Source organism: Lissotriton vulgaris, chromosome 5, assembly GCF_964263255.1.
Source record: "Lissotriton vulgaris chromosome 5, aLisVul1.2, whole genome shotgun sequence".
In the NCBI taxonomy this organism is placed as follows: domain Eukaryota; kingdom Metazoa; phylum Chordata; class Amphibia; order Caudata; family Salamandridae; genus Lissotriton; species Lissotriton vulgaris.
This window is the reverse complement of record NC_141693.1, coordinates 505531438-505554320: the sequence shown is the minus strand read 5'-3', so window position 1 is coordinate 505554320 and position 22883 is coordinate 505531438.

The window sequence follows — 22883 nt, the reverse complement described above, 5'->3', positions numbered from 1 at the left end:
GGAGCCAGTCAGATTCCACAGTCTCAGATAGGATGAGATGATACACATGTCCGATAAGCTGTGCTCCCCTTGGGTAGCTCGTCACTGAGCAGTCAGGGTTATCCTCAGGTCCCAAATGTAAAGTATTTGCAAAATACCACCCTCGCAACACACTGCGCATTCCACAAAAATACTCCACTCTGTATGTATAAAACACTGGTCTTTGTATTACACACACTGAAATCAAAATGAAATACACATTGTATATACACTTTACAGTTATATGCAATTATTGAACCTTCGCATTAGCAGTAGAACGGTATGAACATACATTCCCTAATCAGAGCTATTCATCCATCACCACATTCTACAATAGCGCATACTCCCAAACAGTTGCAATGGTCAAGCAATCACAGGTCTTTCATTATGCCTCGTGACCAAGCCTCTTAGTCACACAACTACGCCTACCAGCGATACACATTGCCCCTGCTAGCGCCACATTGAAGAAACTGTCGGAACCACCTAAAACGAGAAGAAACTTTTACTTAGTTTTGTCCTTCCGGAGCAGCACCTGCACAAGTGATGTGATCCAGGAAGCTGGCATGCTTTCAAGTCTGGAGAAATGTTTTGTTGCTCAGATATGAATTTACCTTAAATAAATGAAAAGACTAGAGGCATTTGGAAAAACAGGAACAAGTTGGCTTAATTCAAAGCTGTGGTCGGGAGAGCCTGGACAGAGTGAGTCTTCTCAAAATATCTTGATGTACAAAGTTTATGACGGAAATGTATACAGTTCAGAGGTACAATAAAAAGATCTCTTCATTCCTAAAGTGCATCTTAGTCATAAATCAATCAAATGGGGGGTGGTGGCTTGCGCGCCGCTTCAGCATGGGGTGTTGCGCTTGAGCTCCGAGGCGACTTTGTCCCATCGAGCAAATTTTTCCGTTTCTTGCTGCCCTTGTTTGCGGAAAAGGCAACCCTCATCAGCGGAACATGCAGAGAGCTGATTGATGCTGTTTTCCTGATGTTTTGGTCACCGGCTGCATGATTTCTGCCTCACGCTTCAAAGGCGCTCGCATTCCTCACGAGCGGCCGCCATTTTCCCGCTCTTGACGTTCCTGTCATTTTACTTCAGAAGCGCCGCTTTGGATACAAATTTGCAGTGCCACTTGACTGCCTAGTGCGTTTCTTCCATGAGGCCTACTACTGGTAACATTTTTTCCTTTTTTCTGTTATTTTATTGTTGCTTGGCTGGGTCTTAAGCTGCTCACGCGCTTTTTTTTCTCAGAGCGCTTCTCTCATAGAGGTGTCGATATTTTTCCTACAAACTCATTACTGTGCTCCCCTGCTCTGCACATACTTTCGCCGCTAGTACTATCTTAGCGCACACTGAACTCAGTTTTCTATATCTATTTTTGTGAGATATTCTGCGCAGCTTCTGTGTTCCTTTTTCCCTCAAGTGGTATTCTTGGAGTCTACTCCTTCAGCACTGCAACTATGAATCGTTCTTCGACCACCAAAGACTCAAAAGATGTTGGCACGTCATTGAAAAGGCTTAAGTCAGTCTCTCCGACGCCCGAGTCTCCTCAGTCAGACACTGCTTCCACATTGGACACGATATTAGCGCGCCTTAATGAAGTGCATGATATTGCGCAGTCAACAAAAACTAACACAGACTTGTTACAAGTGGAGGTGTCTGCTATCAGAAATGACTTTAAAGCCCTTTCTCTTCGTGTATCTGCTACAGAATCATGAATCAGTTGTGCAGCGGATGGTATACAAAAACAGTCCAGATCCCTCAACCAGTTGGAGCGCTCAATGGCGGCATTGCGCAGAGATCTCACTGAGCAGGAGGACCGTAATCGTAGATCTAACCTGCGTATTTTTGGTCTACCGGAAGATTCAGAGAAATCATCTTCCTCTATGATAGAGTTCTTATCTCATTTAATTCCGGACACATTACAAATCTCATTCCACAGAGAGTTTGAGATAGAAAGAGCACACCGTGTTCCAACGTTTCGACCTAAAGCAGCAACTCAGCCAAGAGCAATAATTTTTAAACCTCTGCGGCATCAGCATACTGAGTTGATTCTCTCTCATATGCGGAAAGCTAAACAAGTCATCTGGGATGGTCATCGCATCTCCATTTCCCAAGACTTTGCCAGAGACACGGTTATAAGGAGGAAAGGCTTCCTGAACCTTCGGAAATGTCTCTCTGAAATGGGGATTCCTTTTTCGTTTTCTGATCCTTCAAAGTTCCGCATCACTCATAAAGGACGCTCTAGAATCTTCGATGAGCCGGCGGATTTGGCTACATTCTTGGACAACCAGTTGGAGATAGAGATGGAGATCCAAAGAGCAACTCCGCAGACTCCTGGTGCCTCGGGCACTTGAACTGTTTCTTGTTTGTTTCTGGATATATTTTTTCTGTCTGCCTGCTTCTTTTCTCTCTCCAGTTGAGTTTATATGTCGGTCTTTCCTTCTGGGAATGTTCGTGCTAATTCTGTTCTTCTTCTATCCATACTAATCTCGATTTTATCTTTCTTCCTCGCATTGTACTTGTCTATCTTACTCATGGTATTTGTCCTACAAGAACACTTTTTTGTCTTTCCACTTTTTTCTTACTCTTCTATTCTACTCCGTTCCCTGGTTTTTTACTTGTCTTGCTCTCCTCTTTTATTATCATGCCTTTTGTTTTGCTTCCTTTTTCTCCTCTTTTCAGAGCTCCCTATCCACATTCTCGCTCTTTTATTTCTTATCTGTCGTTCTCTCTCTCTTTATATGCCTACTCTCCTATTTTCCTACATTTCTTTTCCCTTACATCTCTACTGTCTTCCTTCTGTGACTCAGCTTCATACTCTTGTCATATACAGTTATAGCTTGTTCTTTAATTATGTTGTTATCTTTTAAAATATGCATATTATCTGCCTTGCATTTATCTACTGTTTAGGATTTACCTCATATATTTATTTTGTTTCTTAATTATTCTAATAATGTTGCTTATTATAGATATTTCTCTCGCTGAGATGTTGTTATTCTACACTAGAGTGTAGTAATCTTTTCATTATCAGTTTTAATATTTGCATTATAATGATGTCTTGCGTTACTATGTGTTCCTTGTTACCAGTTCCGATTTTCCTGCTATCAGCTACTATATTTTAGTATTGGGATACTGTTATTACCCACTTATGCTCCTAGTACGGGTCCCTTGTTAGCCTTTTCCACGTTCTCCCTTGCATGATGTTGGTCTGTTTTAGGCCTCCCCTCCTGCTTCTTTTCTCTCTCCTTTCTATTCTCTTTTCATCTCTTCTTTCTCTTCTTTTCTCCTGGTCCTCCCACATGGATGCTCCCTCAGTGTTTCTTTTGTTTAATTGTTGGTCCCTTGTGTTTATGACGTTGGTTCTTTTTCTGTTATCAGTGTCGTCTTCTTTTTACCCCTCTTTTTTTACATGCCGGGTTTAAATGTGTTATCCCTTAATGTTAAGGGTTTGAATCACCCGGTGAAGAGGTCGAAAATTTTGGATTACTGTAAGTCTCTCTCTGCAGATTTGGTTCTTTTTCAAGAGTCCAAGATCACTAATAGAGAAGCGTTGTTTTTGAAGAAGGAATGGGTTTCAGATGTTTCTTGCTCTGATGCCTCTGGCAAACGGAATGGGGTTGTTACTTTAATCTCGAGGAACTCTGGTTTGTCAATACTCTCTTCTGATCATGATTCTGAGGGTCGGTGGCTGTTATCTAAATTGTCGGATGGACAGCACGATTTATATGTGATGAATATCTATGCTCCGAACGTTGATGATCCAGCTTTTTGGAAATCCATTACCAAAAAATTAAATAACACCCCACACGCTGGTAATCTCATTGTTGGTGGCGATTTTAACTTACCAATGGACCCTTTCTTAGATAGGAATTCTTCGTTTCAGTTTCGCCCTCCTAAATCCCACAAACAAATGCTTAACATGTGTTCCATCTCTCATCTTCACGATATTTGGCGTCTTCATAATCCCACTGGTAGTGATTTTTCTTTCTTCTCTTCGCCTCATTCCTCCTTCTCTCGTATTGACTATCTCCTAGTTCATTCTTCTCTTGTTTCATCTTCTTCCTCTCCGCTTATACATCCTATTTTGATCTCTGATCATGCTGTGGTCAGTTTTACGCTATCATCCTTTGCCCCTAAACCACGCGCTCGTTCATGGAGATTAAATACTGAAGTGTTGCATGACCCTTCTCAGGTTGATGAATTTTCTACGGCTATAGATACTTTTTTCCGTGAAAACGAGGGTTCTGTCTCTTCCCCAATCGTTCTATGGGACTCCTTTAAATGCACTTTCCGGGGTCAGGTCATTAAATGTATGTCCAAACGTAATTCAGCTATTAAGAAAGAACTTACAGATTTGTCATCTGAAATCAAAACTCTGGAAGCTTCCTTTCGGCATTCTAAAGATCCGACTTGCTTACAACAAATAAAGTTACTAAAATACAAATATAATACCATTGTTACTAAAAGGGCTCATATTGGTGTCCAAGCACAAAAGTCCAAGAAGTTGCTATTAAAGAATCGGGCTGGGAAACTTCTGGCTGCTACCTTAAAATTTCAAGATTTCTCTTTTAAGTCCTCGCAAATCTCTTCTATTACGGACCACACCGGCTCTAAAAAATTCCAAACAGGGGAAATACTTGAAGTTTTTCGCGACTTTTATAATAAATTATATACCCCTTCTAACCAATCCTCTTTTGACCAATGTCAAGATTTTTTTAAATCGGTTCCGATTCAGTCGGTCTCTGAGGAGGATCGCTCTTTTCTAAATAAACCTATTTCCCCCGAAGAAATAGTGTCTGCGATCAAGGCTACTCGTTCTGGTAAAGCTCCTGGCCCTGATGGCTATCCAATATTATTTTATAAAACTTTTCTCCCTTCGCTTGTCCCTAAGTTGCAATCTGTCTTTGATTCTTTTGTTAAGGATGGATCTGTCTCTGGTACGGCTGCTGAAGCCACCATAGTTGTGCTCCCGAAAGAGGGGAAAGATCATTCGGATCCTAAAAACTTCCGACCTATTTCTCTCCTTAACATGGAAGCAAAGATTTTTGCTAAAATCCTGGCTAAAAGATTAGAATCCTTTATTCCCCATCATGTACATCCTTCCCAAACTGGTTTTGTAAAAGGTCGTCTTGCAAGGGACAATATACGCACTTTCTGTCATATTATCGGTGCTGCCAAGCGGCCTCAACTTCCTGCCGCGGCCTTGGCCCTTGATGCGGAAAAGGCCTTCGACAAGGTCTCTTGGCCATTCCTTCGAGCTGTCTTATGCGCGCATAACCTTGGAGACTCTTTCATTAATATGGTAATGTCTTTATATTCCCAACCTAAAGCTAACATTAGAGTCAATGGTGCTACGTCTTCGTTTTTTAATCTTCGCCAGGGCACGAGACAGGGAAGTCCCTTATCCCCACTTTTATTTTTATTATCTATTGACCCTCTTCTTCGTTTGATTGACCTACACCCTAATATTAAAGGTTTTTCTTTTGGTTCTCACTGTCTTAAAACTGCCGCATACGCGGACGATGTTCTTATTTTCTCGGATGATATCGCCTCGGCCATCCCTGCTATTTCTGACACCATCTCCTTGTTTTCAACGGTCTCGGGTTATACCCTAAATAAGGATAAGACAGAGATGTTCCCTCTGAATGCCTATTGTTTTCCTGCTCATATGGGCTCGGCTGGCTTTAAGTGGCAATCTACACATCTGAAGTACCTGGGAATTTATTTCTGTTCTACTCTTCATGCCACCGTTGCTTATAATGAATCTCAGACTCTCCTCAAAGTGCGTTGTCTTTTGGATACATGGTCTCCGAAACATATCTCATGGTGGGGTCGCTTACAAACTCTAAAAATGATGATCACGCCGATTATTAATTTTGTTTCCTCCATGCTTCCGCTTAAATTATCTGATTCCTTTTTTCGAGAAATTGATGGTCTGACTTCTAAATTTCTGTGGAATGACAAACAAGCTCGATTAGCATATAAATATTTGCATCGACCTTGTGATATGGGAGGTTGTAACTTTCCTGATTGGGAGAAATACCAAACTGCCTTCTTGGCCTCTCAGGGTGCTTTTTGGTTCTCTCCCCCAACTCGTCATGCTCCCTCTTGGTTGCTCATAGAACAGGAATTAGCATCACCTCTACCTATTGCCTCTTTCTGTACTACATCTAATTTGCATATTCTGTTTTCCCGTTCTATCATTATTGATACAATTGCTGCGGTCAAGAAATTAGATAGGAAGGTGGCAATTCCTCTGCATAAAACTAGGTGGTCATCTATTTGGAGAAACTCCAAAATTAAGCTTAATATTTCTCCCACCCTCATGTCATACTGGGCAGAAAAAGGAATCTCTCTTGTTCAGCATCTGTATAGTGATTCTGGTGATCCCCTACCTTTCTCTACCTTGGCTCACAAACACTCTTTAACAAATCTTGACTTTTATACCTTTCTTAAAATCAAGGTAGCTGTTTCTAAAGTCCGTCTTCACCCCTCCTCCTCCACCATCTCGCTTTTCCACATTTGGCTCAAATCTGGTCATGTTGCCTCCAAAATCTATAAATTTCTGTCCTCTGCTTCGCTTCCTGAACAGACGGTTGCGCAACAAAAATGGTCACGCCATTTTGATCACAACATCACGGACCATATTTCGTCCGAAGCTTGGCAATCTATTGGTAAATTAGCTCTCCGTAATAAAATAGCTCCTTCCCTAATGCAATCTAAGCTTTTCTCAATCAATCTCCTCCATTGGACGCCTGTGCGTCTTCATTCGCTCAACCTTAAAGACGATGTTCTCTGCTGGAGTTGCGGTTTGGTGGCTGGTGATTTTCCTCATATGTTTTATCATTGCTCCTTACTTAAACCTTTTTGGGACCTCATTCAGAAACATTTATCTTTTATTTTTAACATTGAGCTCCAACTTTCCTTTCCTTTAGTTTTATTAGGCCCCTTGGCTGCTCCTACTCCTCTCCCTTTAGACCCTTTGGAATTACAGTTACTAGATCTTCTCTTGACTGTAGCAGTCAAAATCATTCTTATGGAATGGAAATCCTTTTCGTCTGTCTCTTATCATACGTGGTGGGCGTGGGTATCCTTTTTACGCAGTGCCCACACCTCGGTTGACCAAGCACACCTTTCGCCTTCCATTTCTAAAGGGGTTTGGACAGCCTTGGACGATTATATGGAGTTGTCCTCGAAAGGGTTGGTCCCTCAGTTCCCTTTTGATTTGTCTGTCTAATTGTTGTCTATTTTTTGTTCTAGATTGGGTCAGTCCTGTGGGAATCCTTCTTCTTCTTATTTCTTCTTTCCTGTCCTCTCTTCCCTTTCATCTTTTCTATTGCTTTTTCTCTTCTTTCCTATTTTCTTTCTTTTCTTCTGTTTCCTCCCTTGTCCCCATCCTCGAATCAGAAAGTGATACGTTTGCTTATTGTTTGCTAAAGGCCTATACTTGATCAGATCCTTTACCTATCATCGATTGCTTTTTAATTTTATTTTATTTACTTCCCAAGTCGAGCACATGTTTGTATTTTTCTCTTGTGTCAAAATGTATCACTTATATTGTATTTGGTTTTTACTATTTGTATCATTATCTCTCTCAATAAAATCTTCTTGAAATCAAAAAAAATAAATCAATCAAATGTGTGCATCTCACGCAGATGGCTCTTGACCTCGGGTCTGCTAATGTGGGCCAGTGTGTATGTGTCCAGATGCCCGGCATGAGGAGTGCATGATCACAACACCTATCCACATGTGCTATCTAGCTTTTTGGTATTTCTGGGAAATGTGAACCTTTGAACAAACATGTTTTATTGGGGCCAATTGCCTTGGGCTCGTTTGTGGTGCAGCTATTTCTCTGTGGAATCAATCAGGGTTTTACCTGGGTGCATGTTTGTCTTTAGTTTGTGGGGGACCACACGTGTGACCTGTTACTTGATAGGCGATAGGTCTCTGACTCAGGGTTGATGGGAAGGTCAACTTGGGTGAATTCGACAACTACGATGTGAGTTCATTTGAACTCCTAAGCATAATATGGCAGCCACTGGTAACATTTTTATTAACATTACCAACATTGTGCTTACAGTTTTCATCTTGTACATTGACATCATTCTTAATGGTACTGTCAAAAATACTCCTTTAGCTAGTTGCGAACACGAACAGGCATCTGTACTTGGGTTATCAGACCAGGGGCATTTTCATGTGGCCCCTCATTCTATGAACTTGACGTGTGCTGTACCACTACTATATTACAAGCGGTATTCACCTTTCATGCGGTTTCTTGATACAAGAAGCCTTTGACGCTTCTGCAACACTTACATGTGGATGTTTATGATCACTAACTCTGGTGAAGTTCAATGAATTGATCTGAACGAAACGCGTTGGCTGGATGATGCTTTGTTTATACCACCTCATTAAATACTGGTGACTGAATTGGACACTTGGCTGGACTCATCATCTGGACAGTCGCAAATGTGGGTACTGTCTAAGGTGTACCACTCCATTGATTCTATTGTGTTGTTCTGCAGTTGCACCTAATGACAGCATGTGCAGGGGTGTTTGTGCAATAATCTCTGTTATAACAGTAAGGAAATGGAAGAGCGAGGTAGGGCACCAATAGTCCGCCGCTGTTAGAATTTCTTTGGTTACATACTGTCAAAGATATGTTTTCTTTGATCTGAATATACATTGATATTGTTCCTATTGACAGGAATAATAATATTGAATGAGCATGAATTATGACATACATTGGTATCATTATACTTGATGTCGGTGCTGATGTGCGGGCACGAGTTATGGTATACTTTGACATTGCATTGATGGGCATTTAAGTGGTTATGTGAGCACAGGCTATGGCATATGTTCACATTGCCTTAACTGACATTGTCATTTTCAGGCCTCATCATATGACATTCATTGACATATTATTCACCCATTTCAACAATTTTCCCGTCAAGCCGAGGTGAGAGCTGCCATAGCTCTTGACAGACAGCAGTAGGTGCTCACAAGTCACAATGAAACCCCTAGGCCCGTCATGATGTTCTCCACGACAAAGTACCTTGTGGTGTGGGTCCAGTGAGAGGGAGCCAGCAACCTTGGATGGAGGCCACAATGTCAGGCACTGTTGTCATCCCAATTTGGAGGTCAAAGACATTCTCAACTCCTAGCTCAGGTCCCCCACCACCCCTCGGACACCACACGCTCTACAGTACAAGCTAGCACACGTCCCCTGGCTGCAAGCATGGGCCCCTTGGACTCTGCAAGCTACCCCAAACTCCTCAAACTCCTTAGGTCCCGGCACCTAAGGTGATCTCCTGATATTTATGAGCACACTCAGGACAGTTGTTGTTCAAACCAACGATAACTTCTACACATTTCAGCCACACCCTACATGGTCCTTATGAGCCCATGGAAACAGGGAGATCATTTGTGTCCCTGGGATCTCATGGACAGGAGGCCCACCACCTAGCCTTTGGAGAGTTCGTAGGGACCTGGAGAATGACAGTTCACACTTAGCTGCAGGTCAGCAATGTCCAGGCAAAATCCACCAAATGATAGTACTGTACCTGGAGCATCACAAGCTCCAAGCCACCACAGATCTACGGATAATCCAGTTGCAATCTCTCCTGCCCTGAGGATTCTTTGTGTAAATGTCCAAGTGTTGAACCAGTGAAGTATGGTTCCAAATCCAAAGGTGTATCTAACTTTTGAGGCTAGATCCCTAGTAGGTATTCCCACAGTGGCATATAAAGATGCAATCAGTTCAAAGAGCCATCTTTAAAATGCACAGGCCCTCTTTCAATTTTGTCCTGTCTGCAATCCTACCCTGAGAGGTTTAATCAACTTCTTTAGTGGGGCCAAGACCCTGCCCCTTGGAAAGCAGGTCCGAATTCCACTCACACATTACCATCCAAGAACGGCCCCTCAGAGTCAGAGGGATCTGCCATTTCCTTTAAGCCCCTAGTTTATGGCCTTCTATGAGGAATGCACCGATGTAGCTGTGCCCACAGCAACCAGATGTGAACTGGGCACAGTCTGACAGGCACACAGAGCCATGAGCATCAAAATGCTCACTTTCCCAAAGTGACATTTCCACCTTAGTAATGTCAAATCCACTCGCACCACCAGAGAGAATTTGCCATTACGAACTCATCAATATCAAACACTATATTGCTACTATTCTGCACGTAGTAAATACTGCTCAATAGCCTTTCCCTACCTTCCCCCATGCTAATCCAATGTGAGAAGGTGGCCCCGTCATACCGAACATATCATCCGGTGACATTCACAAACTTTGTATTGAGGTTCCGTGACAATTGTAAGTGGTGTTTCCAACTCGTACGAATATGGTCGAGTCTGGTATCTATGAACCGCAAATGACGAGTTTAGTAAGTGTGCGCAGTTTCGCTGTGCTAACTTAAACCGTTCGTTTGTTACGTGGGCTTTTCATCTGTACCCACGGGTTCCATCTTAGATACGGCATCCATTTTGTCTCTTGCCCTCAAGTAGTCAGCGAACGGACGCTGTCCGCTTCGCGACCCTGGGACTCCCAAGATATTTGCGGAAGACACATGTCCTTTGAAAGTGTCTTTATGACGAGGGGGTTGCTACTGTAAGGCAGGTGGTGCCGCTCGAGGCTCATCTTGCCGCACGGACTTATTGTCTCAGCCGTGCATCTCATTAGGCACGTCCCTTTGATGCCTGTATCTCGTGTTTCCCGACACCTCCCCTTTTGCACCCTTTCCGATCTCCCCACTGTCTCCGTCTTCCTCTGCACCTGTCTTCGTTCCTGTTTCGATCTACTTGATTGCTGATTGGAATTTGCTAATGGTGGGAAGATGGGTTTTTACAGTTGGGAACCGCCAAATGTTTCCGCACTTATGTTCCGGACCTTATGTGTTTCAAAGCGACCAAAGCGACCCCTCTGGGAGCTAGATGTGGGAACTGAGTTGTAAACCTTTGTGTTCAATGTTAGCCTATGGGTAAAAACTGTATAAAAGGAGCGATCCACATAACCAATTTGAAGCAGTCTCCACAAGTAGCACGCGTTGTACTTGCCGTGATTTCTGTGTTCCCTGCAGTAAATAAACCTTGACTCTTTGACGCCGAAGGAAGTGTCCCGTGTCTCTGTGACTTGTACGCCGGAACAGGTTACCCACGAAGGTTTCAGGTGTTGTGCCCTGGCACCGCTGGGTCCAAAAGAACACAGTCCTTCAGTTGGCGCCCAACGTGGGGCTGCATCAGTGGTACCGGTCCAAGCCCGACGATCGTGAGGAACTTCGTGTGAAATCTCCGAGGGAAGGTGCACCCCGCTTCATCGATCCTGTTGTCGAAATAAGTGGCCCGAAGACTTTTCCCGCGAAGATTCCCGCCTCCTGACGGCTGCGACGGACTGCTGCCCTGACTGTAGACCTGTTTTGGCGCCTGGCGTAGACCTTGGTATAGCGAGACGATTGACGGGCCTTCCTGAGGACGCCATTGATCTTTGAGTTAAGTATTTGTGGGTCGCTCCCAGAATCCTTGGTTGTAAACACTTTAGCGAGTGTTTTTGTTGTAGACACTTTAGCGAGTGTCTTTGTTGTAAACACTAGTGGCTTTGTTGTACACGCTGTGTGAGTGTTTTTGTCGGTGACACTTTGCTAGCGTACTTTGTTGTTGTATTTGTTTGACGACTGCAGCCGCCAAAGACCGAGGGTTTTGTTCTTGCTGGGACTTGGTAAATCCCGTAACCCTTGAAGTTTGTGAAACTCGGCTAGTGTGCAAGATGCCTGGTCGCAGTACTTTGTTCAGTTGTTGTAGACCTTGTGGTGCGGATTCCCTGCTGGAGGACTCGTGTCCGATACCTCCGGTTGGAACTCCTACTTATGACTTATATAGCAAACATGGGCTAGGCCCGATTGCTTTTAACGATTATTGGATAAAATATACAAAGAAAGACGGCGATCTTCGTTGGCCACCTCACGGTAGCTTCGAAGCGTCGATCTTAGATAATTTGGAAATAAAGTTGTTCGAACGCAAATCTAGGCCGGCCATGTTTGATGCTTTTCGGTTGTGGCGCAAAGAAGCCCGACAGAAAGAGATCAGACAGAATAAACGTAGTGAGCGAGATAATGTTGCTACCATTGTGAAGAAAGCTGAGCAGTTTCAGCGTGATAAGGAGGATAAGGATAAGGAAGTGTTTGAGAGGCTACAACGTATGACCATAGATAAATGCTATCCTGCTTTGCCTACGGAGTTGGATAAGAAGGAAGAGGCAGTTGAGGATCCTTTAATGTCCTATCTTATGAAGTCGCCACCCCCGTACGTACAGGGTACCGCAGCTCATGTGGTCCCTGCCGTACCTGTTCTTCCACCTGTTATTCCTCCACCCGTTCCTCAACCTGCACCCGCTCTTCCGACTGTTCCTGCTCCTGTGCCTGTTTCTATTCCTACTGCTCCTCCGCTTCCACATACTCCTGCTCGCGCTACTGCTCCTGTGTTGCTAACCCCTGTTGTTGCTAACGTTTCTACTCCTCCTCTTGTTAGTTCTGTGTCTTACTCTTGTCCCTCTACTCGTAACCGTAGTTCTCCCATTGCGACAAATTTTTTTCAGTCGCTCGGACCTGTTTTCGGGTCCGCTGGTTCTGATGGTCCACCACAGAGACGTAGTCAGCTTCCTGGTAATAGGGAACGCGCTGCGCTATACAATATGGCGATGGGTTGGATGGACAATCCGCAAAGAAATCCACCCCGAGTCGTTCTTGAAACATTTAGTCAATTCAACATACCGACTCAGAGATATGTGTTTGACGAAATGTGTAAACTCCTACATGATCAGATAGCGGCTGTTGCGCCTGACGAGGTGCTGACCGCCCTGTCTAATCTTCGGCTTCAGTTCGCAACTGGACTGATAGTCGATACTAATGTCCGACGAGCTATTGAGCAGTTGCTGTCTTATCGCCTTGCTCCTATTCCTCACGCACTGTTTGTTGAGGATCTTGAACGCCAGCAAGCTGAGTCTGGCCAATATCCTATGCGTGAAGTTCCGCCGGTTTGGATACCGGCTGATAACACTAATGCTGCCCAGCCAGTGGCAGCGCATTTCCAGAGAGTATGGATACACCTCCCATGGAAACGATCGGAAGTGCTTCAGGTGAAACAAACTTTGCCTGATCCTCGCAAAAATCCTGCGGGGTATTACAAAGAATTATCGCAGCTTGTGGATGCTACGGTAATGAATCTTGCCGATATTGACATGTTGTTTGGCAACGTCGTACCGCAGCCGGTATGGGCTAAGATTCGTCATCAAGATCACACAAATGAATTAGGTGGTGATTGGGCTGCCATTACAGCGGCAGACGCTGGACAAGTGGCTGCTGCTAAACCCGATCAGTTGATTGCACTTCTTCCCCAGCGAATCATTACATTAATGAAAACGCTTATGCCAGCTATGAGGGTAAATTGGGACAAGTTGTCAGCCTGTAAGCAGAAGAAAGATGAGAGTGTTTCAGACTTCTTTACGAGGTTTGAGGAAACATTTGTTGATCATAGTGGACAGGATATGGGTACTGAGGGTGGACAGAGGTTGTTTGTGGATAAATTCGTGTCGAACTTATTGCCCGATTTGTGCAATAAATTAAAGAATTCAGAAAGTGCATGGGCCGTTTCTACCTCAGCTCAGATTCTGGCTACGGCACAATATTATGAAAATAGAGAGAAAGAAGAAAATGATCGAGCTGATAAAAAGACAAAAGAGCTGAAAACTAAAGTGTTGTTACAACAAGCATATCCGCCGCGTTCTAATCAGAATGCGTCTCAGCAGAATAGATCACAGTCGCAATCGAATCGATCGCAGTCGCGTAATGATTCCTCTTTCAACAGATCTTCGTTGGGGTACAATCAATGTGCTTATTGTAGACAGGAGGGACACATTAAATTTGATTGTCCTGCTTTAAATGATCGTAATAGTGGTAATTCGTCTAGAGGAGGCCGTGGTGGTTCACAGAATGCATCACGTGGTAGAGGTCGTGGTGCTCAGAACGACCGCTCTGACAACTCATCAAATTCTAATAACTGTTTCGACCAACGTGGATCATCGCAAGGACGATCTGCGCAGTACAATGTAGACAATTATTACGTCGATCAGGGAACTGACGACAGTAATTACTAGGACAGCCGAAGACAAGGAGAGGGAGTGGTATCAGTTCCGGTTGATCAGAGAGGGCCTTACGTCGCAGTTGCTACATCGGGCGTCGTTGAGCCTTTTCTGTTGGACACTGGTGCAGCGAAAAGTTCCATTATGCATTCGAAACTCCCTGGCGCACCTTTGTCTGGCTTAACAAATGTATCCGTTGGATTCTCTGGCGCCCCCGTTAGCAATCCAGTTTCACGCCCTTTGCCCCTTCAAATTGGGCCGCGTGAGCTCGAAGCTCCACTGATTTTGACCACTGGTTGTGGCGAAAATCTTTTGGGTCTGGATTTGCTTAAACGCTTGTATGCAACTTTGTATTGTTCTCCTGCGGGTGTAAAGCTTACGTTTGGGGAGAAAGTAGTCTCTCCCATGTATTTGTCCCTCGATAAGCTTCCACCGGAATTGGATTCTCTTCCTGCGTCTTTGTGGGCGACGGGTCCAAATGATGTGGGCCTACTTGATATCTCCCCTTATGTTGTTCAGCTGAAATCAAATGTACGATTGCCACGTATTCCCCAATACCGTATCTCCCTTGATGGTGAACGAGCTTTGTTAGCGATCATCTATGACTTGATCGAGAAAGATGTTATTGAGGAGACTCGGGGAAACGTGTGCAATAGCCCTGTACTGCCCATTCTTAAACGTACTGATCCTACCAAACCGCCTGTTTATCGTTTTGTTATCGATTTACGGGAGGTGAATAAAATTGTGGTTCCTCAATTCCCTGTTGTGCCTGACATCACGGCGCTACTGACTCTGATTCCAGCTACTGCATCATGGTTTTCGGTGATTGATTTGAAAAATGCGTTTTTCAGCATCCCGATCGCCGAAGAGAGCAGGGACCTTTTCGGTTTCTCTCTTGGTGGACGTAGCTTCCGGTTCAAACGCGCTCCTCAGGGCTACTGTGAAAGTCCGTCTATTTACAGTCAAGCCTTGAAGGGTCAACTGGATGCGTTTAGGTTGCCGGTTGGTGCGGCCCTAATTCAATATGTCGACGACTTATTGGTGGCTGCTGATACTCAGGACATTTGCAAAATTGCTACGGTGTCATTGCTGCAACATCTCTGTGAGTTGAATCACAAGGTGTCACCTTCTAAACTCCAATATTGTTGTCAAGAAGTAACCTATCTAGGTCACTTATTGTCAAAGGAGGGAAGGAGATTGACCCCAGAAAGAATTGCAGCGATTGCGCGAATGGCTGTGCCAAAAACCCAAAGAGATGTGCGTGCCTTTCTAGGTATCACGTCGTACTGTAGGCAGTGGATTCCAAATTTTTCATTGCTAGCGAAACCATTGGTGGCTCTTACGTGCAAGGATGTTTCAACTCCTTTACCATGGACGGAAGAATGTCAGAAAAGTTTTTCTGAACTACGTGATTCATTGTGTTCGGCTCCTGTGTTAGGTACCCCTGACTACAGTAAACCGTTCACGTTATATGTTCACGAGAGAGAAGGTTGTGCGTTGAGTGTCTTAACGCAACCTTTTGGTGATAAGCAACGTCCATGTGCATATTTTTCCTCGACCTTAGACCCAGTAGCTAGAGCATTGCCGAGTTGTTTGAGAGCAACTGCGGCAGCTGCGGTCTCCATCCGACAATCAGCAGGATTGGTCATGGATAATATGCTCACGGTGATGGTTCCGCATGCAGTCGATACTCTTTTGAATCGAACGAAAACTCAGCACTTGACGAGTGCGAGGTTGTCTGGGTACGAATTGACGCTCTTGGCAAGCCACATTCAAATAAAACGTTGTAATGTCCTGAATCCGGCAACTTTGTTACCGATTAGTGCAGAGTCAGATCAAGTAACAGAACATGACTGCTACTTGCGTACAGAAGAGGAAACAAAAGGTCGAGTGGACCTTAAAAACACCCCATTGGAAGACCCTGACGGCACTTTGTATGTGGATGGGTCATGTTTTAAATTGCCGAATGGTGATGTGACTACTGCTTATGCTGTTGTGACGTTGAATACTGTTGTTGAGACTGCGAGATTGAATCAGAATTCTGCCCAAGCTGCAGAGCTGATTGCTCTTACTAGAGCATGCGTGTTAGCGAAAGGGAAACGTGTGAATGTGTACACCGATAGCCAGTACGCTTTCAGTGTAGCGCATAGCTTTGGACGATTGTGGCGAGAGCGTGGTTTCTTGACGTCACACGGCACGAAAATACAGCATGGCCAGCTTGTGAATGATCTTTTGGATGCATTGACTTTGCCTGCTCAAGTTGCGATTGTTAAGTGTAGTGCGCATCGTAAAGTGACGGATGATGTTGGTCGTGGTAATGCGTTTGCAGATGAGATTGCTAAGGAGACTGCCCGGAACCTTAGCACTCGAATGTATGTGACGAGTTCGGTTAGGTGGCCTACAGAATCGAGTATGTGTGAGAATACTATAGAGAGCGTGAAAGCAATTCAGAATGAGGCCACCGACACGGAAAAGATGAAGTGGAAAGAAAGTACGGGAAAGTTGGATGTGAATGGTTGTTGGATTGATTTGTCGGATCAGAAAAGATGGATGTTGCCTGATGCGTATGTGCTGGCCGTTGTGACAATGGCACATGGGTTAGCACATATCAGCGCGAAAGGCATTTGCAAGTTGTTGTCGCCTGTATGGAAGAATGATGGCATTACAAAGTGTGCTGAACGTCTGGTGAAGAATTGTATGGTGTGTATAATGTACAATCCTGGCAAAGGAACCCCAACTCCCCCTGGCAGTTTTGCTCCTCCTTCGTATCCCTTTGAGGTGATTCAATTGGACTTCATCCATATGGAGCGATGCAATAACTTGAAATATGTTTTGGTTGTGGTTTGCGCATTCTCCCGATGGATCGAGGCCTATCCCCTCAAAGACAATACTGCTTTGTCTACTGCGAAAATCCTACTGAAGGAATACTTTCCTCGGTATGGAATGCCTAGAGTCGTGTGGTCAGATAATGGAAGTGAGTTCGTTGGAAGTGTGATGAAGAGCGTGTGTAAGGGCCTTGGAATTAATCAAAAATTCCATAGCGCCAATCATCCCCAGTCAGCTGGATTGGTTGAAGGGTACAATGGTACCCTTAAACTAAAGCTAGCGAAGATTCAGGCTACGACTGGACTTTCGTGGCCTGACGCTTTGCCTCTAGCATTACTGTCAACTAGGGCGACTGTACACTCCCGAATAGGGCTTAGTCCCTATGAAATAGTGTTCGGCCGTCCTGCGAATGTGTGGGGGGTTCCTAGGCCAGGTATATTCGTTGATCTTGAGTATCCGATGTTGATTGACTACTTACATGACTTGACTGCTAAACTGAGGTTAATTCATCAACAGGTTTACGACGCCTTGCCGACGCAGACGGAGGGTCCAGGCCACCAGCTCCAGCCCGGTGATTGGGTTGTCACCCGTAATTTCTCACGCAAGAAGAATCTGGACCCCCGTTTTGTTGGACCTCACCAGGTGCTCCTGGCCACGAGGACTGCCGTTCGTCTTGAGGGGCGGAAGAATTGGGTACATGCTACCCATTGTAAACGAGTCCCTATTCCTTTACCGGCAGACCCGTGGGTGAGGAAAGGCATTGCGTCAACAGAAGCAGAGACATTGCCGGCGTTTGTACCTTTTAGCGACGCACAGCTTGTTGGTGAACACTCAGCGCAGCAGAAAGCCATTGTTGGAACATTGTCAGCAAAAGACTCAAGACCAAATCAACAAACTGATCAGCAGGACGCTGTCTCTTCAACGGATCCTTTGTTCGACGAGCAGACACGTCCCGGGAAACATCGATATTCTTTGCGTTCTCGCATTAAGGACTAATAAAATTTCTTGCTTTGCTGAAATTGATAACTGCAATATCCTCGTTTCCCCTGATCAACTTTGAACATTCGTATCGTTGAAACTTGTTTTGTATATATATTAAGCTTCTTCCTTGTATCTTTTTCCTTCCTCAGCTGAATTATTGTGCTAAATAAATACATATTGTGTATTGAGGGCCGTAGGGCCGCGCGCGTACTTCCTTCTGGACAGTAGGTCTTGACGCTAGGTTAAAGGCCGTCGGTTCCTAGGAACTCCTAGGGATTGACCATTGCTGCACAGAACGAAGTGCGTCAAGAAACGTTGCGGACGGTCATAGGGAAATGGCATTTTCAAAGCTGAACGATTTGGAAGGAGCTCAGGCGTATAGAGTCAAACTGCAGAAACTCAGTCGTACTAAATGTTTTGTATTCCAATTGTTTGTATTGTTCTTAACTGCTTCTGCATTCCTGGCGGGTGGGGTGTATTATGCTATGTCTTACTTTTTACTTCCTACCCCTACTCCTACTTCTTACCCTAATCTTACTCTTACTGCTACTACTGCTTCTCCCCATTCCTTTCACATTTTACCGGAACACGAACAGGCTAGACGTGTAGAATTCCGCAACAATTCCTTTATCCAGCTCCTCCATCAGCATCAGTTAGTGGTTAACACTACTAATTGTTGGGTGTGTGGGTTGATGCCACATACTACGGGTAAGGGAATTCCATATCTGGTGTTACCGTATAGTTCCCAAGGGTCAGCTCGAGCATTCCAAACAATGCTTCGAAGCGCACTAGGTTTCCACCCCACTCCAGAACAACGTTCCCCCAAACCTGGTCCTACCTCGTACCAGTGGGTGCTATCGATGGCAATAGAGGATATGGAAGATGAGATCCATGATGCTTTTCTCATCCCTAAGGAAGAGGTACAAGCCTATAGGGTCCTGAGTAGAGGGGAATATAGTATGTTCGCTAATGAAAAGCAGCTTAAAAGCTCGCCTCCAATATGGGTCGTACCCCACACTGGTAATCTTTGTCTTGTGGGTCGTGGTTCGCAAGCCTCACTTGGAGTAAGTGCTTGCATTGAAAGTTACGTTCTGCCAATGTCCCCGACCCCTGTGTTTCTGGCTGCCAAGGGTACGTACTTCATCTGTCATGATCGTGCATACACATGGTTGCCCTTAGACTTCATGGGCTCATGTTTTGTTGCAAATCTGTTGCCTCCGACGTTCACTGTAGATGCCGATTACCATAAGACTAGAGTTGTACGAGGCGTAATTAGCGAAGAGGATACTGCCGGTCAAGAGGCAGGAGACTTTTTTAAGGGTTTCCTCCCGTTTTGGGGACCTATGGTTAATAGTAGGAACCTGAGACATTTGACTCGAGTGGTAGAATCGACAGCTAATGTTACTGCCAGTGCCCTTGGTAATATCACCACAGAACTTCAGGCGGAGAGACTTATGACGTTACAAAACCGTATGGTTTTAGATGTCGTCTTGGCAGATCGCGGTGGGGTATGTAAAGTGATCCATTCGAGCTGTTGCATTTTCATACCTGATAATGCTCCTACTGTCTATCAAGCCATCTCGAAGTTGCATAAGATCTCCGAATCCATACACGTGGATGTAGGGGATTGGACGCTACTCGGTTGGTTTTGGGGCCTGATGTCGACTTGGGGTTGGAAGATTCTGATGATCATCGGAGTTGTGGTAGTGTTCCTGTTCACGTGTTGCCTTTGTGTGCAGTGTGGTCCTGCCTTATGTGGCCTCTGTGCTACAACGTGTATGAGACAACCACCTGTTACCAAGGGGACTCGGTTGGACAAGGCTATGCTACAACGACATCTTGATGGTCTGATGAATATCGAATATGATTCCGACTAGTGCTTGCCTACATGAGGGCAAAAGGAGCGTCTGAGGTTCCGTGACAATTGTAAGTGGTGTTTCCAACTCGTACGAATATGGTCGAGTCTGGTATCTATGAACCGCAAATGACGAGTTTAGTAAGTGTGCGCAGTTTCGCTGTGCTAACTTAAACCGTTCGTTTGTTACGTGGGCTTTTCATCTGTACCCACGGGTTCCATCTTAGATACGGCATCCATTTTGTCTCTTGCCCTCAAGTAGTCAGCGAACGGACGCTGTCCGCTTCGCGACCCTGGGACTCCCAAGATATTTGCGGAAGACACATGTCCTTTGAAAGTGTCTTTATGACGAGGGGGTTGCTACTGTAAGGCAGGTGGTGCCGCTCGAGGCTCATCTTGCCGCACGGACTTATTGTCTCAGCCGTGCATCTCATTAGGCACGTCCCTTTGATGCCTGTATCTCGTGTTTCCCGACACCTCCCCTTTTGCACCCTTTCCGATCTCCCCACTGTCTCCGTCTTCCTCTGCACCTGTCTTCGTTCCTGTTTCGATCTACTTGATTGCTGATTGGAATTTGCTAATGGTGGGAAGATGGGTTTTTACAGTTGGGAACCGCCAAATGTTTCCGCACTTATGTTCCGGACCTTATGTGTTTCAAAGCGACCAAAGCGACCCCTCTGGGAGCTAGATGTGGGAACTGAGTTGTAAACCTTTGTGTTCAATGTTAGCCTATGGGTAAAAACTGTATAAAAGGAGCGATCCACATAACCAATTTGAAGCAGTCTCCACAAGTAGCACGCGTTGTACTTGCCGTGATTTCTGTGTTCCCTGCAGTAAATAAACCTTGACTCTTTGACGCCGAAGGAAGTGTCCCGTGTCTCTGTGACTTGTACGCCGGAACAGGTTACCCACGAAGGTTTCAGGTGTTGTGCCCTGGCACCGCTGGGTCCAAAAGAACCCAGTCCTTCAGTATGCACTGTACATTCGCACATGCTCTACCTCTCCCCAACACTGTACCCTGTCCAGAGAGAGAACTCCAAAATAGCAAGAGACATTCAGAACTTTGGCATGTAGCTTTTTTAAATAAAAATAAAATGTTGTCCTCATCTCACCTCAGACTCCGGCAGATCTTAACAAGTCGATATGTATTCAAACTGGGCGCCTCTCGACTCACTTCCTTTGCCTAGCCAACCATGGCCTTCCTATTTATCCCGAGGACAGGTGTAATCATTAGACAAAAAGTACCAGTTGCTCAAACTTAGGGCCATGTTATCAAGAAAGGGCGATGCATTATCGCCACTTTTATCACCAGGAAACTGCTGCTAAAGCGGCAATAATGGGCTTGATAATATGCCCTTGTGAATTCCCATAGAAGCCCAGGTTAACACCAGAACCTCCACTTCAATGGACACGGGGGTAAAGGTAATGCTTTGGTAGTGGACATGGCCATAACCTGGTAGTAGGTTTTCAGCGAAGAGTTATTTTTGATTTAGAGAAGATGAGTTTTTAATCGCATGCTTTCCCTTTCCCTCTCAGGTTTCTAGGCTTAGATGAAGAAGTTGTTAAATTATTAACCCCGGCCTGCTTGGACTGTCTAGCCGAGAGTTTTACCTCAGCCACCGGTGGAGATACTCGTTGCGGTAAAGTTGACTGAATACTCACATTGTTGGAAGCCAAATGAGCCGCCCTAGCCCGCAGTGAGTACCTTGTAAGCTTAGGAGGAGATGTTCCCTCTTGCATTTCCACTCCCTTCTCCATACAGTCCAGCAAAACCTTTTACTGATTGTCGTCTACCTCTTTTTCTAACTCCGCTTTACCGTTTAGCTCCTGATATAAATGGGCATCCGGGTACAAAAACTCATTGCTCCCCCAGCGGGAACCTACAGACAGCCCCCCTTCTGCCAGCTCATAATTTGAATGAACACACCACTCGACTCTGTGTCCCCCCCTAGCCTCAGCTCCTACCTGCAGACACTGTGTGCTCTGTATATTCTGTATGTTCTGCAATCTGTAATTTCTCCCTCCTGCTTTATGCAATGAGAAGATGAGAGAACCAGACTGCCTCCACTTAGTATCGGCTACTTTCTACCTCCAGCCTGAGCCCGGTTTATAGGAGCCAAGACCGGATTCTGGGAAGCACCTGGAAGCCCAAAACACTAGAGCGCCAACCGCGCTACCATCACCATCCACTGCCGTACTCGCTGCAGGCGCCTCCCGCATACTAGCAGCCTGAGCGCTGATACACCGTCAGATGCCGTCAGGAGGAGAAGCGCCAACACACCGGAGGAAACCAGCAGCAAGGTTGATGATCCGCCAAAGAAGCACCGTAAGTAGACAGAAACCCGGTCCACCTTTTCAGAGATAGATCGCACATGATCTCTGCCGAAATTAGGGTTCAGGATGCGGGGTCGTTGACCTTCAAACCCCCACCGCTAATCTGGAGCCATGGAGAGGGGCAACCGCGCCCGTTCACGCAGTGGCCGCCATGTTCCTCTGCCCCCCAAGCCAGCAGGTAGCTTTTACAATGCCAAGCTAAGTAACAATAACCTGTGCACACAGGTTTCACCAGGGCAGCCCTGTGCATTACTGATGCGCTACCTTCATTCGTTGACAAAACCAGAGCTGCAAGCACACGGAGGAGCATTCGAGGTACATGCCTTGGGTATATGTCTTACCAATAGATGAGGGACTTACAGTTAACTCAAATCAGCCAATCATGTATACACCAATCACCAATATGTATATGATCAGTGTTACACCTGGCTTTTTCAGCGGGTTTGTCCCCACACTTTTGTGCTTTTTGGCCTCCTGCTTCTGACATGTTTTTATTGGTTTTATGACTCTGAGCACTTTACCACTGCTGATCAGTGCTAAAGTGCATATGCTCCTTTGTGTAAATTGTTGTTATGGATTGGTGTTTCCATAATTAGCTTTTTGAATTACTAGTCAGTCCCTAGTACAGTGCACTGTGTGTGCCGAGGGCCTGTAAATCAAACACATTGCACGGAAAGGAATGCTAGCCAACTAACCCGGCAACTCCTAAACCGCGTTCTGACACACGAGTCGGCGCGCAT